Consider the following 19,902-nt stretch of genomic DNA (forward strand, 5'->3'; position numbering starts at 1 on the left):
CCAATGCTCAGTCTTCTCAGTTTCAATTAATCAGCTAGTCTTGAATTTAACAAAGTAGCAAAACATATTTTCCTTCAATGGCCTATTCACAATTATATTTTATCACTCCCTCCCTTTTTGATCTTGGAAGCTCGTCCATTTTAGCTGAATGTCTCACACTTAATTGGCAGAATGCTGTAGTAGAAAGAACAAAACTATGCTGTTTCAGATGATCTCAGTGTTATCCCTGCAGCTGGACGGCGTTAAATATATCACTTAAACTCTCTGGACCTAATTTTATCATCCTTCAAACTACAATATGCTATACAGTTGTGCACTATGTAACTGTTTTGCTCAATGACAGACCACATATGCAATGGTGGTCCCATTGATTATAATGTCATATATTTATCGTACTTTTCTATATTTAGATATGTTTAGATACACAAATATCATTGTGTTACAATTGCCTATAGGCTATGTCATATACTTTATGTGTATAGTAGACTATACCATCTGGGGTTGTGTAAATACACTTTATAATGTTTGCACCACAATAAAATTGCCAAAGGGTGCAGTTCGCAGAACACAGCTCTGTCATTAAGCAACATATGACCGTATTAATAAATGTCTTGTCTACTTAAAAGGGCTATGTTGAAAACAAAAATTAGACAATGTAAACTGAGTAGTAATGAACAGTAAAGTGTTATGAGAACATTGCCCCCCCTTAACCACATTATCTACTTGCTGAACTGTGTAAAACATTGTGCTTGCATTTCAGAACAATAATGTAACGCAGATTTCAGAAATCTTTGCTTGTTACCATTCTCTCTTTATTTCAGGTAAAAATAAATAGTGAAACATCATGTCATTGGGACTTTTTTCTTTCCTAACACCTCAGAATAGAATACATGATTTTTTTCCAAACTTGGAAAAACATTACTTTCATGCTTATGAGAGAAAGTCGAGAATTTTTAGAGTTACATCCAGACAATGTATGCTTAAAAAATTATAGGATGCTGACTTACTACGAAAAATATTTTTAAGTAATAAATTTGTTTATGTAATATACAATTGTCTGTCCCAGTTAAAAAGTGTTAAGAAGGCCGATCACGGTGGCTCACGCCTGTAATCCCAGCACTTTGGGAGGCCGAGGCGGGCGGATCACGAGGTCAGGAGATCGAGACCATCCTGGCTAACACGGTGAAACCCCGTCTCTACTAAAAATACAAAAAACTAGCCGGGCGAGGTTGCGGCGTCCGTGGTCCCAGCTACTCGGGAGGCTGAGGCAGGAGAATGGCGTGAACCCGGGAGGCGGAGCTTGCAGGGAGCCGAGATCGCGCCACTCACTCCAGCCTGGGCCACAGAGGGAGACTCCGTCTCAAAAAAAAAAAAAAAAAGTGTTAAGAAAGCATATATATTAATATATGAGAATAACTGATACTATGGAATAGATTTTAGTCGATGCATAAGGCAAGCATTTTTATGTCTCAATTTCTTTACATTTGAATTGATCAGAAACACTTAAGACTCCTGTGTGATAATATATTGAAAATGGAAGAAACATGTAGCGGAAGGCTAGGAGAAAAGGCAAGAGTAGGCTTAGAGCAGTGGTTCGTAAATTGTCTCTTGGGCAACTCAGAATACTTCATCTGCCAAACAGGGAGTGAAAGGTGAAACAGTGGCCAGACCTAAAACTGCCTATTTCACTCACAGCAGTGCTGCTTTTACATACGCTTAGGATAAAGAAGTTTTACTCTTGTAAGGCGATTTTAAAAACACTGTTTTTTAAAAATACGTCTTTAAAACTTTTATCTATTAATGAATGATCTACATGTTGCAAAAATTTGATCAAGTGTCAATCAAGTGTCCTGGAGGGAGCGTAAAGGCATAATGAACTTTTGTAAACTACATTATGTTTTTATATAGTGAAGGAGTGTCTAAGAAATATTCCAAAATGGACACAAAAGGTAAAAATACATAAGACAGCAAATACAGTTCAGAAAGCTGAACACATAATCAGAATCAGCTGAAGCTGACTCATTCAGGATGAGAGAAGAACCCCGAAGGAATACCTGAAGTAAAATGATGTCATGGCTCAGATCTGCCATGACACTTGCCGTGGTCACCACTACCTAGAGATGCAGCGTCTTCCTGTCAAGGTGCTATGCTTGGAAGAATCACCAGGCAGATTACAAACTTAAAGTCCTGGTACAGCAGGATTAATTAACTGTTGAGTCTGTTAGTTCAGCTAAATGCTATCAGTAGTTCATACTGAAAGAGTGCTTCCGATGTGCCACACAGCTTCTTAGGAATGTACGTTCAGTGTTTCATGCTGATATTTCAAAATTATTATACCCCTGTGTGTGTTAGTCTATTTGGGTTGCTATATATCGTAGAGAAGGTGGCTTATAAACAACAGACATTTATTTCTCACAGTTCTGGAAACTGAGTTCACATTTAAAGCACCAGAAAATTCAGTCTGGTAAGGAAATTCAGTCAGGTAAAGAAACTCAGAATGGTAAAGGTTCGTTTTCTGGTTCACAGGTCATTGCCTTCTCCCTGTGTCCTCACATGGTGGAAGAGGCAAAAGGGTTCTCCTGCATCTCTTTTATAAACGCACTTATCCAATTCATGAGGGGTCCACGCTCATGGCCTAATCACCTGACTGAAGAACCCACCTCCAAATACGATCATATAGGGTATTAGGTGTCAGCCTGCTAGTTTTTGCGGGGAGGGGACATACCCAGTTCATAACACTGTGGACTGAAAACAAGAGTAAATTTTAGAGAGAGTGTGATTTTGTTTTTTATTTCCCAAGGCCACACAAATGGTAAATGGTTGTCAAGATTTAAAATAGTGGGGACAAAGTTTTCAACTTCAGTACTATATTTCCTTTTAAATTAATGTGACATTTCAATACCTTCCTCCAAAATAAAATGATTATTTTTTTACTCCATTTCCTCAAACCCAAAATGTCATGTTAGTTTTAAAAAGGTATATTGGACAAATTTGTCATTTTGGATCCATCTTAATTGATAATTTGGAGGCAGCATAAGTCCAGTGTTTGTATTCAGGCAAGCCTGGATGAAGTTCCAAATTAATCTCTATTCTAACTTGTGATATAAGGACAATAAAATGTATTGTGAAGGAAGATTTGGAGGTGCAGATGATATAACACACAGAAGTGTTAAGTGGAGGGCCTGGTAGATCTATCAATGTGCTCGCTCTCCCTAATGTCTTGGTTATTTTGTATTCACAAAGTCCTCTGTCATATGTGTAAACAAAAGGCTTATGGAATTTGTTTAGAGCTATTGTTTGATTCTTAAAATCCTGAATAGAATTCAGACTAAGGTTAATCCCACGGGTCTCTTAATGGATGAAATTTTTATATCAGTTGGATGAATGCCATAGACTCTTTATTATGTGGTGTGATAGTATTTTAAAATATTAATGTTTCCTTTTGTCTCAGAAATGTTCTGATAACCCACTCTTTTTGCATTTAGGGAGATAAGAGGGGAGAGTGCCTGTGTGCAGTGCTCTCAAAGTGTGGTTGTTACATAGAAATGCAGAGAAAAAGTAGAAGGTAGTTTGGATTTTGACCTTCAAAAGGTCTCAACAAAAGGTAAGTTTTCCTGCCACAGATGAATTCAGATTCTTTAAAGTAAAAGCAGAGGGTAAGAATCACACATTAAGTTGCCTATGAAGGTCCCTGTTGAGGAGTTCTGGAAATGTATTTTCTACCCGTAATGAAGACAAAATCCCAAAGGAAGAACATAGTCTTTAATTAAATTTTAGAATCAGTAGCAGAAGAATCTTGAACTTTGTTTCCCTAATGGGACTGAGGAAATCAGCAACTTTCTAGACTTTTATCATGCTTTGCTATGATTCAATAACAATCAATTAGATATTATAATAACATGTTCTATCTATTCAGAGAGGTCCTGCAACAACCGTCCTGTATTTGCTGCAGAGCTACACTTACATGGTTACACGGGAGTGCTCCAGAGCTTTCCAGGGCTCTCCAGTAGAGTCTCAGGGATATTTGGGGAATATCTGTAGTTTGGAAGAGCTCTGTAATCAGGATTAGGAGGACACTGTGAATGATTTACATGGGTTCTTCACCATATGGGAATGAGGATCTGAAGCCATGCCAGGCAAGGTGTAAGTCACACACCCCTACACTTAACGAATACATTATTCTCTAATTATTACAAAGTTTCTCTTTTTCTCTTGCAGCTAAATAAGCACTGGCCTAGAAATCAGCGATATCAGAACAATTACAGCTCATCCAGCTCTCAGATACTTTGAAAAATTCAGAGGATATACGACAATAACAGCAAACTAGCTGAGAAGACTGTAATAGAAAAAAAGAAGGGGACTCAGACAAGATCTGAACATGGATAGTTATTGCTCAGATCTTTGAGAAAACCATTTGAAAACAGATAGAGTGTAAAATGAACCTGAAATTATGAAGTAAAACCTACTTGGACTAAGTTTACAATTAATTACCTAAAAGTATGTTATTGCTCCTAAATAGAGAAAAGTTTGTGTTAGGAAGTTCAGCTAAAAAAAAAGAGGACATCTCTGTATCTCCCTCATATTTGTGGATTTTGCAATTTGTATGCACTGTAGTATTCCATATTTTCCTCATTTGCTTGATGTATTCCTATCATGACTATACATGAGTTGAGAGCACAGCAGAGCCAGACCATCTGAGCTTAAATCCTGGCTTCACATCTTGTTAGCTGTGTGACCGAAGGCAGAGAAACTTGGTCTTTCTATGGCTCAACTTACTCATCTGTAAAATGAAGATATTTAGATTACCTACCTAACAAGTACATTATAAAGATGTAAAGTAAAAACAAAATCATAAGCTTCTCCACTTAACAGACAGGGAGCCCCCAGAAAACAATAAACTGAATTTCTGACCATGTTGGAATGGGAGGTCAGACATGCCTCATTATCCCCCCTCCCTTTTGTGGTTTAGACACAACAACTCAGCACCATTAATGTTAAAATAGATATTATGAGAGACAAAGATTATTCGTGGCAATAAAATACCAAATTGTAAACAGGACCCAAGGCCATGCCCAGGAAGGAAGTGTTAAACCACACACCCCTACACTTCAAGAATAAACTATGTTCTAACTGCTACAACGTTTCTCCTTTTGTCTAGCAGTTAAACAAGCATTGGCCTAGAGATAAGTGATATTAAAACAATTACAGCTCATCCAGCTCAGAGAAACCGATTAACTGACTCTGTGTTTCGTTAGCCACAACTAGAGCTTTGATTGGACAAGAGACTGATTTCAATAACTTTGTCCTGAACAGATCACATTGTCCCATAGAAGTGAAGTTTATGGTTTCTTTTGAATAAACGTAGAAATTGACCCTCCCACTTTTAAAATCTGAAAAAATTACAATTGTCTTAACTGAATTCCTTTCTCGGTATACCAACCATCAGTCTTCCCAGGTGGTATCAAGATCACAGCATTTGGTCAATGAAAAGCCAGACCCCTCACCTGTCATGATTGCCTGACTGTTTACCTGCTTCCTGTTGACCAACTCCTCTTCCTTTTTCTTTCCTAACTTCTGTTTTTCTGCATGTAGTTACATTTATTTCCTGCCATATAAACCCCTGATTTTAGTTGGTCAGAGAGATGGATTTGAGACTGAACACCCATCTCCTTGGCTGCATCACCTGATTAAAGCCTTCTTCCCTGGCAATATGCATTGTCTTAATGACTGGATTTCTGTGTGGCAATAGCGGGACCTAGACCAAGCTTTGGTAACAATAAGAAGACCACAGATTCAAAGGGACAAGTACTTTTAAGGGACCATTGTAAAATTTTTGCCATTACTTTCAATGGCAAAAACTCTGATTACTTTGGTACCAACCTAAGAGTTTTCCTTGTGCATTTGGAATAAATGTCTTGAGTAATTCTGATATTTAGTCTGCCCCACACATTTATTCAATTATTTGTTTCACAAATTCATGCCAGACAGTGTTCTAATAGTGAATGAAAATAAATTCCATGGTCTTATGAAGCATGTGAAGCTTGTAGTCTACTCGTAAGAGCAAACATGAATGTAAATTATTTTAGGGTGTATTAGTTCATTTTCAAGTTGCACATAAAGACATATCTGGGACTGGTCAATTTACCAAAGAAAGAGGTTTAATTGGACTTACAGTTCCACATGACTGGGTAAGCCTCATCATGGCGAAAGGCAAGGAGGTGCAAGTCATGTCTTACATGGATGGCATCAGGCAAAGAGACAGAGCTTGTGCAGGAGAACTCTTTTTAAAACCATCAGATCTCTTGAGACTTATTCAGTATCATGAGAACAGCATAGGAAAGAATGCCCCTGTGATTCAATTACCTTCCACCTGGTCCTTCCCACACAATGTGGAAATTCAAGATGTGATTTGGGTGGGGACACAACCAAACCATATCATTTCACCCATGACCCCCATTAATCTCATGTCCTCACATTTCAAAATCAATCATTCCTTCCCAACAGTCCCCCAAAGTCTTAACTAATTTCAGCATTAACCCAAAAGTCCACAGTCCAAGTCTCATCTAAGACAAGGCAAGTACCTTCTGCCTGTGAGCCTGTAAAATCAAAAGCAAGCCAGTTACTTCCTAGATGCAATAGGGGTACAAGTGTTGGGTAAATACAGCCATTCCATATGGGAGACATTGGCCAAAACTAAGGGGCTACAGGCCCCATGAAAGTCCAAAATTCAGTGGGGCAGTCGAATCTTAAAGCTCCAAAATGATCTCCTTTGACTCCTTGTCTCATATCCAGGTCATGCTGACACAAGAGGTGGGTTCCATGGCCTTGGGCAGCTCTACCCCTGTGGTCTTCGAGGGTACAGCCTCCATGCCAGCTGCTTTCACAGGCTGGCATTCAGTGTTTGGCTTTTCTAGCACACGGTGCAAGCTGTTAGTGGAACTATGATTCTGTGTTCTGGAGGAAGGTGGCACTCTTCTCACAGAAACACTAGGTGGTACACCAGTACGAACTCTGTGTTAGGGCTCCCACCCTATGTTACTCTTATGCACTGCCCAAGCAGAAGTTCTCCATGAGGGCCCCACCCCTACAGCAAACTTCTGCCTTGGTATTTCCACTTCTGAAATTTAGGTGGAGGTTGCCAAACCTCCGTTTTTGAGTTCTGTGGACTTGCAGACTAAGCACCACGTGGAAGCTGCCAAGTCTTGAGAATTATAACCTCTGAAGCCACGGATGGGGCAGCTGGGATGTAGGGCACCAAGTCCCTAGACTGAACACACAGTGGGGACCCTGGGCCCTGCCCATGAAACCAATTTTTTCTCCTAGGCATCTGGGCCTGTGATGGAGGGACCACCATGAAGACCTCTGATATGCCTTGAAAACATTTCCCCATTCTCTTGGGGATTAACATTTGGCTTATCGTTCGTTGTGCAAATTTCTTCAGCCAACTTGAATTTCTCCTCAGAAAATGTTATTTTCTTTTCTGTAGCATTGTCAGGCTGCAAATTTTCCAAATCTTTATGCTCTGTTTCCCTCAAAAAACTGAATGCCTTTGCAGCACCCAAGTCACTTCTTGAGTCCTTTGCTGCTTAGAAATTTCTTCAGCCAGATACCCTAAATCATCTCTTCCAAGTTCAAAGTTCCACAAATCTCTACGGCAGCGGCAAAATGCTGTCACTCTCTTTGCTAAAACATAGCAAGAGTCACCTTTGCTCCAGTTCCCAACAAGTTCCTCATTTTCATCTGAGACCACCTCAGCCCAGACCTTACTGTCCATATCACCATTAGCATTTTGGGCAAAGCCATTCAACAAGTCTGCAGGGAGTTCCAAACTTTCCCACATTTTCCTATCTTCTTCTGAGCCCTCTAAACTGTTCCAACCCTTGCCTGTTACACAGTTCCAAAGTGGCTTCCACATTTTTGGTATCTACAGCAGCACCCCACTCCTAGTACCAATATTATATTAGTCCATTTTCATGCTGCTGATAAACACATACCCGAGACTGGGCATGTTATAAAAAAAAAAAGAGATTAATTGAACTTATAGTTCCACATAGCTAAGAAGTGTCACAATCATGGCAGGAGGCAAGGAAGAGCAAGTCTAATCTAACATGGACGGCAGCAGGTGAACAGAAAGAGCTTATACAGGTGAGCTCCTGTGTCTAAAACTATCAGATCACATGAGACTTATTCACTATCATGAGAACAGGACAGGGAAGACTGGTCCCCATGATTCAATTGCCTCCCACTGGTCTCTCCCATAACATGTGGGAATTCAAGATGAGATTTGGGTGGGGACACAGCCAAACCATATCACAGGGGTTTAAGGTTAGAGTGAAGTATCATCTGACACAAACACCTTTAACACCTCAGTTGAAATAGAATGGCATGGGGCTTCTGCTCTGAAGAGTGATTTAAGATCTTACCCTTTTATTCTTATTATTATTTTGTTGTTCCTCTCTTCCCATAGGCTACTGACTTGCATGTTAGACAAGAAAAAGAATGAGAATCTGAAGGATTGTATAGAAACTTCTAGATTCTAGAATCCAGTCCTGCATCCAACCTGCCTATTTTATTGGCCAGCATTCAGTGACTCAGTAAGTGTAAGAAAGTCAGGGAAATATGATTTTCATATGAGATAGATTTGGAGGGCATCCAACATTGTCTCAACAACATAGTGCTATAAAGAAAAATAAAGAAAATTAAGGTAATAGTATTGTAGCAAGTATCAGATGATATTTTAAGTATGATCTTCAAGGAAGGGCAAATTGGGAGACTTTGTGTAGAAAGGTGAATACGAAGAGGAAGCGTGCTGCTCAAATAACAGGAGAAGGGCTGGGGGCGGGGGCTCATGCCTGTAACCCCAGCACTTTGGGAAGCCCAGGAGGGCTAATCACCAGAGATCAAGAGTTCAAGATCAGCCTGGCCAACATGGTGAAACCCCTTCTTTGCTAAAAAATACAAAAAAGTAGCTGGGCATGGTGGTGGATATCTGTAATCCCAGCTACTTGGGAGGCTGAGGCAGGGAGAATGCTTGAACCCAGGAGGCGGAGGTTGCAGTGAGCTGAGATCATGCCACTGCACTCCAGCCTGGGTAACAGAGCGAGACTCCATATCAAATAATAATAATAATAATAATAATAATAATAATAATAATAATAGAACTGGAGAACAAGCAGTCCATACAACTTTAATAGAGGTGTTAAATTAAATAAGCAGGAGGCCATTAGCAGTGCCGTCTCATTGCTTTAAGTTTCTAGGTAACAAACTGTAGACTAACTTAGCATGTAAACAAACCAAAACTAACTCAGGACTGTGGCAAACAGCCAAGTTCCAGCTAATCACAAACAGCCAACCTTCAGCCAATTACAGGCAATCAATGCCCCTAGTAAAGCAAATGCCTCATCTCACCATAGCCAAAAAAGGCAGATGTCCAGCTGCAGCCAAACGGATTTCTCTACTTTGCTTCTGTGTCTGGAGTATAAAAGCTTGCTGCTCACACTGCTTGGTAGAGCTCTCTGAACTCCCACTGGTTGAGGGTGTTACCTGATTCATGAATTATTCTTTGCTCATATCAAATTTGGTAAATTTAATTTGTCTGAAGTTTATTTTAACAGAAGTAAGGCATGAGGTGTATGTTAGTAAGAATGCAATTACCATCCATTGAAAGAGGCAATTCAAGCCCATCTAGTTAAAAAGGGGATAATTGTGATATCTTTTTTTTTTTTTAATCAAGCTCTTACCATTGGCTTGGCAATATATTTCTGTCAATATCTAGACAGTAAATGTTTTAGTCTTTTAGGACTACTTATAATCCCCATGAGATTACTTATAATCTTATTGATTATGGAGCCATACTAAGTACAAAAGTGAATGGGTATGGCTGTGTTCCAATAAAACTTAATTCAGAAAAACAGGAGGAGGACAAGATTTGACTTGCAGGTTGCTGTTTTCTGATTCCTAATCTGTAGCAGTATCTGCAGGGTATACCTAACCTTTTTATTTTTATTACTTCCCATCACACTTTGAAACAAGGAAATAATCTTATGCTCAACAGCCCTAACCAATACATATTTAAGACATGCAAAATCAAGCTGCAATAAAAAAATCACTTTATTATTCCTTTAATAAAAATGAAAAGTATATTTTCAAAATGTCTTCAGCATCAAACTTAAGGGAAAGAAGTTAATAGAAAGACGAAGATCTGTTAATAATATTAAAGAGTAAGATTTTTTCCCTGAACAGCTGCCTCTGCTGTACATTTTGAAAATGTTAATGCCTTAGATTTTTCAAATACTGTTATCTTTTCCCTTGAATATGATTAAATAAGAGACCAATTTTAAGCTTGACCTAGGAAATTTCAAAGTCAACCTCCATTACCCTTAGCTCAAGGTGTTTCTTGCCGTTATTCTTCCACGCTCTCTTTCAATTTTACCTCAGGGCTGTACTAATGCAGTAACTGTGTTGAAAACAGTGTAATGGAAAAATGCACTTGCTAAATTAATGCTTGATTACTGCACTGCTTATGGTCTTGATTGGAAGGCATTGAAATTTTAATTTGACTATATTGCAGAAAAACATGTAAGAAGCACTTGAGCAATGAGATTTGCTTCCTTAACTGATATGGGCTAAAAACATGGATAATAACTTTGAAAGTTGGATGCACATTAATCCCAGTACACAAAATTAAAGTATCATCTTGTTTCAATATTATGTCAGAGAAAAAAAACATTTTTAATTTGCTTTATGGTAAAATATATACCATTCTAAACCCTCAAGTCAATGAGCCAAAAATAGCATAGAGAAAAGATAGCTAGTACTGTTTTACATGCATATGTACATATTATATACACATGCATCAGTCCAGGTTACTCACTTCAACCACTGAGATTTGATATTCTAAAAATTAGAATAGTGTAAGTTTAAGCTTTTTGAATGTATTTTATTTTACCTGCATACCATAATAATGGTCAAACTATATGTTTTTTGATTATGTATATATGAGTGCATGTATATATAATTAAAATTTGAAACAATTATAAGCAAAATGTTTAAAAGTTTAAAAATATAAAAATTAGATTCTACTTTAGGTGAAATATGTTGGTGTTGGTATTTCTACTGTATTTATCCAATTTAAATTCCTGATTAAGGCCCAATGGTGAAGACATTCATCTGGCAATCTGGGGAATACCTAAGCATGACAGTGCCTTGTGCTAGGCACTGGGTATGTTCAGAGGAAGAATACAAAATATCCTCATGAAAATAAAAATCCAAAGCTATAATCCATTCACCATAAAGTCATAGGAAGAACAAGCAGATGTATCAATGACTTGAATTTTGTTTGAATGCAGCCACTAACCAGCGGAGTGATATTGAGATATTTATTTAACCTTTCTGTTTCACAGATTCTCCAATGAAAAATGGTAACTTTTACTAGAGATGAGATATCTGGAAGATTGCTTCTATTTGTGAAGTTCTAAATACATTGCTTACATAAAAATTTTAACAGAGACTGATTGTTCTGATTAAGATTGTGTTTTGCCAGCATGTACTGGTACAACAACACACACATACACCAATGGAAAAGAACAGAAAACTCGGAAATGAAATTGCACACTTGCAACCATCTGATTTTTAAAAAGGCTGACAAAAGCAATGGGGAAAGGACTCTCTACTCAATAAACAGCACTGGGATAAGTGGTTCGCCATGTGCAGAAGATTGAAAAAGACCTTGGTCTTTCACCATATATAAACATGTCATCCATTCTCAACACGGATTGAAGATGTAAATGTAACACCTCAAAACACAAAAATCTTAGAAGAAAATCTAGGAAATAACCTTCTCAACATCAGGCTTGGGAAAGAATATTTGTCGGAGTTCCCAAAAGCAATTGCAACAAAAACAAAGTAGACAAGTTGGACCTAATTAACCTAAGGAGTTTCTCCACAGCAAAAGAAACTATCAACAGAATAAACAGCCAACCTACAGAGTGAGATAGAATGTTCACAAACTATGAATCCAACAAAGATTGAATATATCCAGAGTCTACCAGAATTTAAACAAACCAACAAGCAAAAAGCAAATAACCCCATAAATAATGGGCATGAATAGATACCTTGCAAAATAAGACACAATAATGGCCAGTGAAAAAATGCTCATCATCATTAATCATCAGATAAATGCAAATCAAAACCACAATGAACTACCATCTCATACCAGTCAGAATTGCCGTAATTTAAAAGTCTAAAAACAACAGGTTCTGGCAAAGTTGCAGAGAAAAGGAGATGCTTATACACTGTTGGTGGGAATATACATTATTAGTTCGGCCACCATGGAAAGTAAGTTAGAGATTTCTCAAAGAACGTAAAATGGTATTACCATTTGACCCATCAATCCCATTTCTGGACACATTTCCAAAGGAAAATAGACTATTCTACCAAAAAATACACATGCACTCATATATTCATCACTGTACTGTTCAGAATAGCAGACATGGAATCAACCTAAGTGCTCATCAATAGTGGACTGGATAAAGAAACTGTAGTACATATATCCCATGGAATACTATGCAGCCATAAAAAGATACAATCACATCCTTTGCAACATCATAAATGCAGTTGGAAGCCATGATCATAAATCTACTAATGCAGAAATAGAAAATTAAATACTGCATTTTCTCACTTGTAAGTGGGAGCTAAACATTGAGCACATACGGACATAAAAACGGGGACAATAGACACTTCAGACTACTAGAAAGAGGAGGGAGGAAGGAAGAGACGTGTGTGCTGAAAGATTGCCTCTGGGGTACTATGCTTGCTACCTGGGAGCAATATAGCCATGTAATAAACCTGCACAGGTGCCGCCTGGATCTAAAATAAAAGTTGAAATCTTAAAGAAAGATTGTGTTTTGCCACTAAATGAGCATCCTGATTAACAAACAGTAATGCTTTTCCATTTTTCCAAGTCAAATATAATTCTATGACCAAGATTTTAACATAAGGAAGCAATAAGCAAAAATTATATTTATTAATATATTTCATAATTTGAAAGTTTAAATCAGTACAAAAACTGGAATTTCAAAGGGATAAGAAACATAAAATTTGGATATATACAAATTATTTCATAATAATTACAATTTAAATAATTTAGTTATATTCATAAGTTTATTCCAAATTATCAGGACAGTAATATGAGATTTAAAATTAGTAAAATAAAATTTATTTATTTATTTATTTATTTATTATTTTATTTTTTTTTGAGACGGAGTCTTGCTCTGTCTCCCGGGCTGGAGTGCAGTGGCCGGATCTCAGCTCACTGCAAGCTCCGCCTCCCAGGTTTACGCCATTCTCCTGCCTCAGCCTCCCGAGTAGCTGGGACTACAGGCGCCCGCCACCTCGCCCGGCTAGTTTTTTGTATTTTTTTTTAGTAGAGACGGGGTTTCACCGTGTTAGCCAGGATGGTCTCGATCTCCTGACCTCGTGACCCGCCCGTCGCGGCCTCCCAAAGTGCTGGGATTACAGGCTTGAGCCACCGCGCCCGGCCAATAAAATTTAAAAAGGTGTTTGTCTTAGGTAAGTTATTTACTAGCCAAATTAATACGAGTAGACCTTAATTCCCTCTTCTATTTGTGTTTCAACATATGGATTTTGATTTTTATTGTCCTGTGGTATGATTTGGGTGGTCCATTCCAAGATCTCTCATTTTTTCATCTCTGTTACACTTGGTCTTGAAATTGTAATCTTGCAATCAATGGCAATTGATTGCTCGGGGCAATCATTTTGTAATTGCTGTTTCTCATACATATATGAACTAGGTTCTTCATGTGGTCACAAATTAACACATGCAAAACCTTAAGTTTCATTTGACACATAATTTAAGAACTAATTAAAAAAATTCTGCTATTACTTGAATATCTTCTGATGAAAACATCTAGTGTGATAAGCAAAATCTCAGTTTCAAATGTGTTATAGCTTAAAAGAAAATTCCAGTTGAAAATAATGAAAGACTTTTGTAAGAAACTATCACTAAGCTCTTAATTGTACAAGGAATATCTTCTGAAAAAATACAAATATTATGACTCTGAGTAGAAAAGTGATTTAAGTAATTTGGAAAAATCAAATGGTGAAAAATGTTTTAAACATACCTTATCCAAATTATTTGTATAAGTCTTTTCCAATAACATATGTTTATATCTAAGCCTAAAGGTGTGCAAACATAGCTAAAACAGCTCTGTTAACGAAGATAACATTTAGTAATAAAAAAGCATTATGTTACGTTTTCATTGATAGAACTATTTTCTTCTACATTGAGTAGTTTCCATAATAATAGTATATCTTATGATTGATAGTACCTTTGATTTAGTGAAATAAAATTGAATGATATTATAAATTAAGGTGATATATGTATATAGCGTAGGTAACAGCATTTTGCTTCAGCATCAACTAGAGACAAAAATAATAAAGTGATTACTTTAAAATATAGAAACAAAACAGAGAATTTGAGGCTAACAGGGTTAGCTGAAATTAGCTGAGTGCTTCTATGTTAAAAAAAAAAATGTATATAACAGAAAAGCAGTCGATGGGGCCAAAAATCGAAAGAAAATTGACTATGTAGCCAAGCAGAGGATAGATGAATGTAATATCGATGGCAGTTGCCAACTTTAATTTTTCATGAATCTGTAAGTTATCTTGTGTCTCTTTCTCTATGTTTATTTGTATTTATACAAAATATTATTAAAATACCACAGGGAGATTGGAGAGATGCATATGAAAAATTACATATTACACCAATACTTTAATATATTGACTTCTTCACTTAACAAGAGTATATGAATGTTTATTGTGTATTATTTTCAAGCTGCTAAAGATTTATCTATAAACAAAACAGATAAAAATATCTGTCTTCATGAAGTCTGTATTCTAAAAGATCAATCAATAAATAAATATATGTGGAATACTTTGGAAGATGGTTAGTACTCTGGTGAAAAATATGGGTGAGAGGAAATGGAGCAATTCAAGAGTTACTGTTTATTGAAGGTGATCCAGGATGATCTCTACTGAGGCAGAAGTTGAGCACAGACCTGAAGTAAGGCACATCAAATATTTGGCTCTGTGATAGAAAATAGGTCATGTGATCCATGGGGTGGTGAGGTCAAATAGCGAAGTTCTTTTAGACAAGAGTAGGGACTTCGATTTTTACCCTGAGTAATATGAAGAACCATTTAGATTATGAATAAAAGTCTACTATATTTTGATGTATGGATTTAAAATATGATACAATTTTGCTATATTATTGAGAATACGCTGAAAGAGGGAAGAAGTGGAGCAGAGAGAAGAGTTCAAAAATAACGATAACAATTCAGATGAGAAATAATAGTGACTCAGAGAAGATAGCCTTGAGTGTTACTGGGCTTGGGTTGTCCCATAATGAAAATTCAGCTTAGATCAAAACACACATGTTCTTTTAAACATCTGGAAAGCCTTCCCCAAAAGGACAGCTACAAATAAGCTGAGACAGTGAAGACTACAATAAATACATAACTGTTTAATGCCCAAACACCAAAGAACATCTGCTAATATTAACATCATTGAGGAAAAAATGAACTCACCAAATGGACTAAATAAGGCATCAGGGACTAATCCTGGAGAAACAGAGTTATGTGACCTTTCAGACAGAAAGCTCAAAACAGCTGTGTTGAGGAAATTCAAAGAAATTCAATACAACAGAGAGAAAGAATTCATAATTCTCTTAGATATATTTACTAGAGATTAAAATAATTTTTAAAAATCAAGTAGAAATTCTGGAGCTAAAAAATGCAATTGGCATACAGAAGAATACATCAAAGCCCCTTAATAGTAGAACTGATCAAGCAGAAGAAAGAATTAGTGAGCTTGAAGACAGCCTAATTGAAAATACATAGTCAGAGGAGACAAAAGAAAAAAAATAATAAAGCACGTCCGCATGATCTGAAAAATAGTCTCGAAAGGGTAAATCTTAGAGTTACTGGCCTTAAAAAGGAGGTAGAGAAAAAGATAGAAGTAGAAAGTTTGTTCAAAGGGATAAAAACAGAGAACTTCCCAAACCTAGAGAAACATTCAATATCCAAGCACAAGTACAAGAAGGTTATGAACACCAAGAAGATTTAACCCAAAGAAGACTACCTCAAAGCATTTACTACTCAAATTCCCAAAGGTCAAAGATAAAAAATAATCTTAAAAGCAGCAAGAGGAAAGAAGCAAATAATATACAATGGAGCTCCAATACATCTGACAGCAGGATTTTCAGTGGAAATTTATGGGCCAGGATACAGTGGTATGATATATTTTAAATGCTGAAGGAATAAAAGAGAAAAACAAAACAAAACAAAAAAAACCCTTAACCCTAGAATTGTAGACCTGGCAAAAAATAGCCATCAAACATGAAGGAGAAATAAAGACTTTTTCATACAAACTAAAGCCAAGTGCTTTTATCAGTGTCAGATTTGTCCTACAAGAAATGCTAACAAGAGTACTTCAATCAGAAAGAAAAGGTCATTAATGAGAAATAAGTAACCATAGTCACCTGAAGGTACAAACTCAATGGTAATAATAAGTACACAGAATAACACAGAATATTATAACACTGTAACTATGGTGTGTGAACTACTCTTACTCTAAGGAGAAAGGCTAAATGATGAGCCATTCAAAAATAAGTACAAAAACTTTTAAAGACATAATACAATAAGATATAAATAAAAATAACAGAAAGTGTAAAAACAGCACGACAAAGTTAAGGCATAAAATTTTTATTAGTTTTCTTCTTCTTTATCTGTTTATTTGTTTAGGCAAATAGTATTAAGTTGTTATCAGATTAAAATAATGGATTATAAAACAGCATTTGCAGGCTTCATGTTAACATCAAACAAACAAACAAACAAACAAAAAGCAGACAATAAATACACACACACTAAAAAGCCAGAAACTAAATTTTATCACCAGAGAAAATTGCCCCCACCAGAGGAAGTCAGGAAGGAAAGAAAGAAGGAAGAGAATATCATAAAACAACCAGAAAACAAATAACAAAATGGCAGAAATAAGTTCTTACTAATAAAAACATTGAATGTGAATAAACTAAACTCTCCTATTAGAAGACATAGACTGGATGAGTGGATGAAAAAATAAGACCCATTGATCTATGGCCCACAAGGAACACACTTCACTTTTGAAGACACACATAGACTGAACACAAAGGGATGGAAAATGATATTCCATACAACCGAAACAAAAAGGAGCAGGAGTCACTCTACTTACATCAGACAAAATACGTTACAAGACAAAAACTATAAGATGAGACAAAAAAGGTTACTATATAATGATACATGGGTCAATTCAGTAAGAAGATACAATAATTTAAATATGTATGCACCAACACAGGAGCACCCAGATACAAAAAGGAAATATTCGTAGAGCTACAGAGAGATAGACCCCAATATATTAATTGCTGAAGACTTCAGCAGCCCACTTTCAGCACTGGACGTTCTTCCAGACAGAAAATAGTTAAGATTCATTAGGCTTAACCTGCACTGTAGACCAAATGGATTTAATAGAGATTTATAGAACATGTCATTAAAGAGTTGCAGAATACACAGTATTTTTCTTAGCACATGGATTATTCTTAAGGTAGACCATATGTTAGGTCACTAAACACGTTTTAAAACATTCCAAAAAAACCTAAAGTAATATCAAGCATCTCCTCTGCCTTCAAGGGAATAAACCTAGAAATGAAAATAAGAGGAATGTTGGAAACTATAGAAATATATGACAATTAAAAACGTGTGCTTCTGAATGATCTGTGGGTCAATAAAGAAATGAAGAAGAAACTGAAGAATTTCTTGAAACAAATAATTAGAGAAACAGAGCATATCAAAACCTAAGGGATACGAACAAAGCAGCACTAAGAGGGAAGTTTAGAGCTATAAGTGCCTAAGTCAAAATAAGAGGAAAACCTTCAAATTTCCAACCTAATGAGGAATCTTAAAGAACTAGAAAAGCAAGACCAAATCAACTCCAGAATTTGTAGAAGAAAATAAATAATAGCAATAATAAGTAAAATTGAAATAAAATAAGTATTATAAACAATGAAACAAAATTTGGTTTTTTGAAAAATTAAACAAAGCTGGCAAATAATTAGCCAGACTAAGAATAAAAGAGACTTTTCAAGTAAATAAAATCAGAAATGAAAAAAAGAGACATTACAACTGATATTGCAGAAAGTCAAGGCAAAAGGTCATTAGTGGCTACTATGAGAAACTGTATGCCAATAAACTGGAAAATCTAGAAGAAATTGACAAATTCCTAGATACATGCAACCTGCCAAAATCAAACCACAAAGAAGCCCAAAACCCTGAACACACCAGTAACAAGTAACACTTTTTAAGCCATAGTAAGTCTACCAGTAGATAAAAGACTGGTGTCCTATGGCTTCACCTCTGAATTCAAACAAATATTTAAAGAAGAATACCAGTTCTACTCAAACTCTTTCGAAAAACGGAGAAGAAAATACTTACAAACTCATTCCACAAAGCCAGTATTACCCTGATACCAAAAACAAACAAAGATACATTTAAAAAAATATAGGGCAGTATCTCTGATGAATATTGATGCAAAAAACTATCAAAAAAATACTAGCAAGTCTAATTCTACAAGATATTAGAAATATCATTCATCACCACCAATTGGGATTTATCCCTGGGATGCAAGGATGGTTCAACATATGTAAATTGATCAATATGATTCATCATATCAACAGAATGGAGGATAAAAACCATATGATCATTTCAATTGATGATAAAAAAGCAATTAATAAAATTCCACAGTTTTTAATAAGAAAAATCCTGTTAAATATGGGAATAGAAAGAACATAACTCAACATAATAAAAACCATATACAACAGACCTATAGCTAGTATTATACTGAATGCAGAAAAGCTTTTCCTCTAAAATCTGGAATATGACAAGGATGCCTGCTGTCACGAGTGTTATTCAATGTATTACTGGAATCCTAGTAAGAGCAATCAGGCAAAATAAAGAAATAAAGGGCATCCAAATAAGATAGGAAGAAGTCAAATTATTCTTATTTGCAGATGATACGATTTTAAGTTTGGAAAAACATCACAACTTCACAGAAGAGCTACTATAACCAATAAATTCAATAAAGTTGCATACAAAAAATACATAAAAAAATACTTACATAAAAAAGAGTACAAAATTAGCAGCAGCTCTATATGCCAATAGAGAACAATGTGAGAAAAAAAAAAGCTCTTCCATTTACAAATAGCCACACAAAAATTAATTACCTAGGAAGTAACCAAATAAGTAAAATATTTTTATAATGAAAACTATAAAATGCTGATGAAAGAAATGAAAGAAGACACCAAAAAGTGGAAAAATATTATGTTTGTAGATTGAAGGAATTAATATTGGGAAACTGTACATCCTACCCAAAGCAATCTACAGATTCAACAATATGTGCCAAAATGCCAATGAATGGCATCCTTCACATAAATATAAATTAAAATCCTAAAATTTATATGAAACCAAAAATGACTCAGAATAGCCAAAGATATCCTGAGCAAACCAAGACAAAACAAAACAATGACAACAACAAAACTGGAGGAATTGCATTATGTGACTTCAAATTATAGTGTAGAGCTACAGTAATGAAAATAGCATGATAGTGGCATAATAACAGAAACATAGACCAATGGAACAGAATAGAGAACCCAGAAATAAGAGGAAAAAAAAAGAAGTTTCAAATAAATAAAATCAGAAATGCAAAAAAGGAGACATTACAATCGATACTGCAGAAAGTCAAAAGGTCGTTAGTGGCTACTATGATCAACTATATGCAGTGTATACAGTAACTAAA

The sequence above is a fragment of the Rhinopithecus roxellana genome, chromosome 1 (genome assembly GCF_007565055.1).
Source record: "Rhinopithecus roxellana isolate Shanxi Qingling chromosome 1, ASM756505v1, whole genome shotgun sequence".
NCBI lineage: Eukaryota > Metazoa > Chordata > Mammalia > Primates > Cercopithecidae > Rhinopithecus > Rhinopithecus roxellana.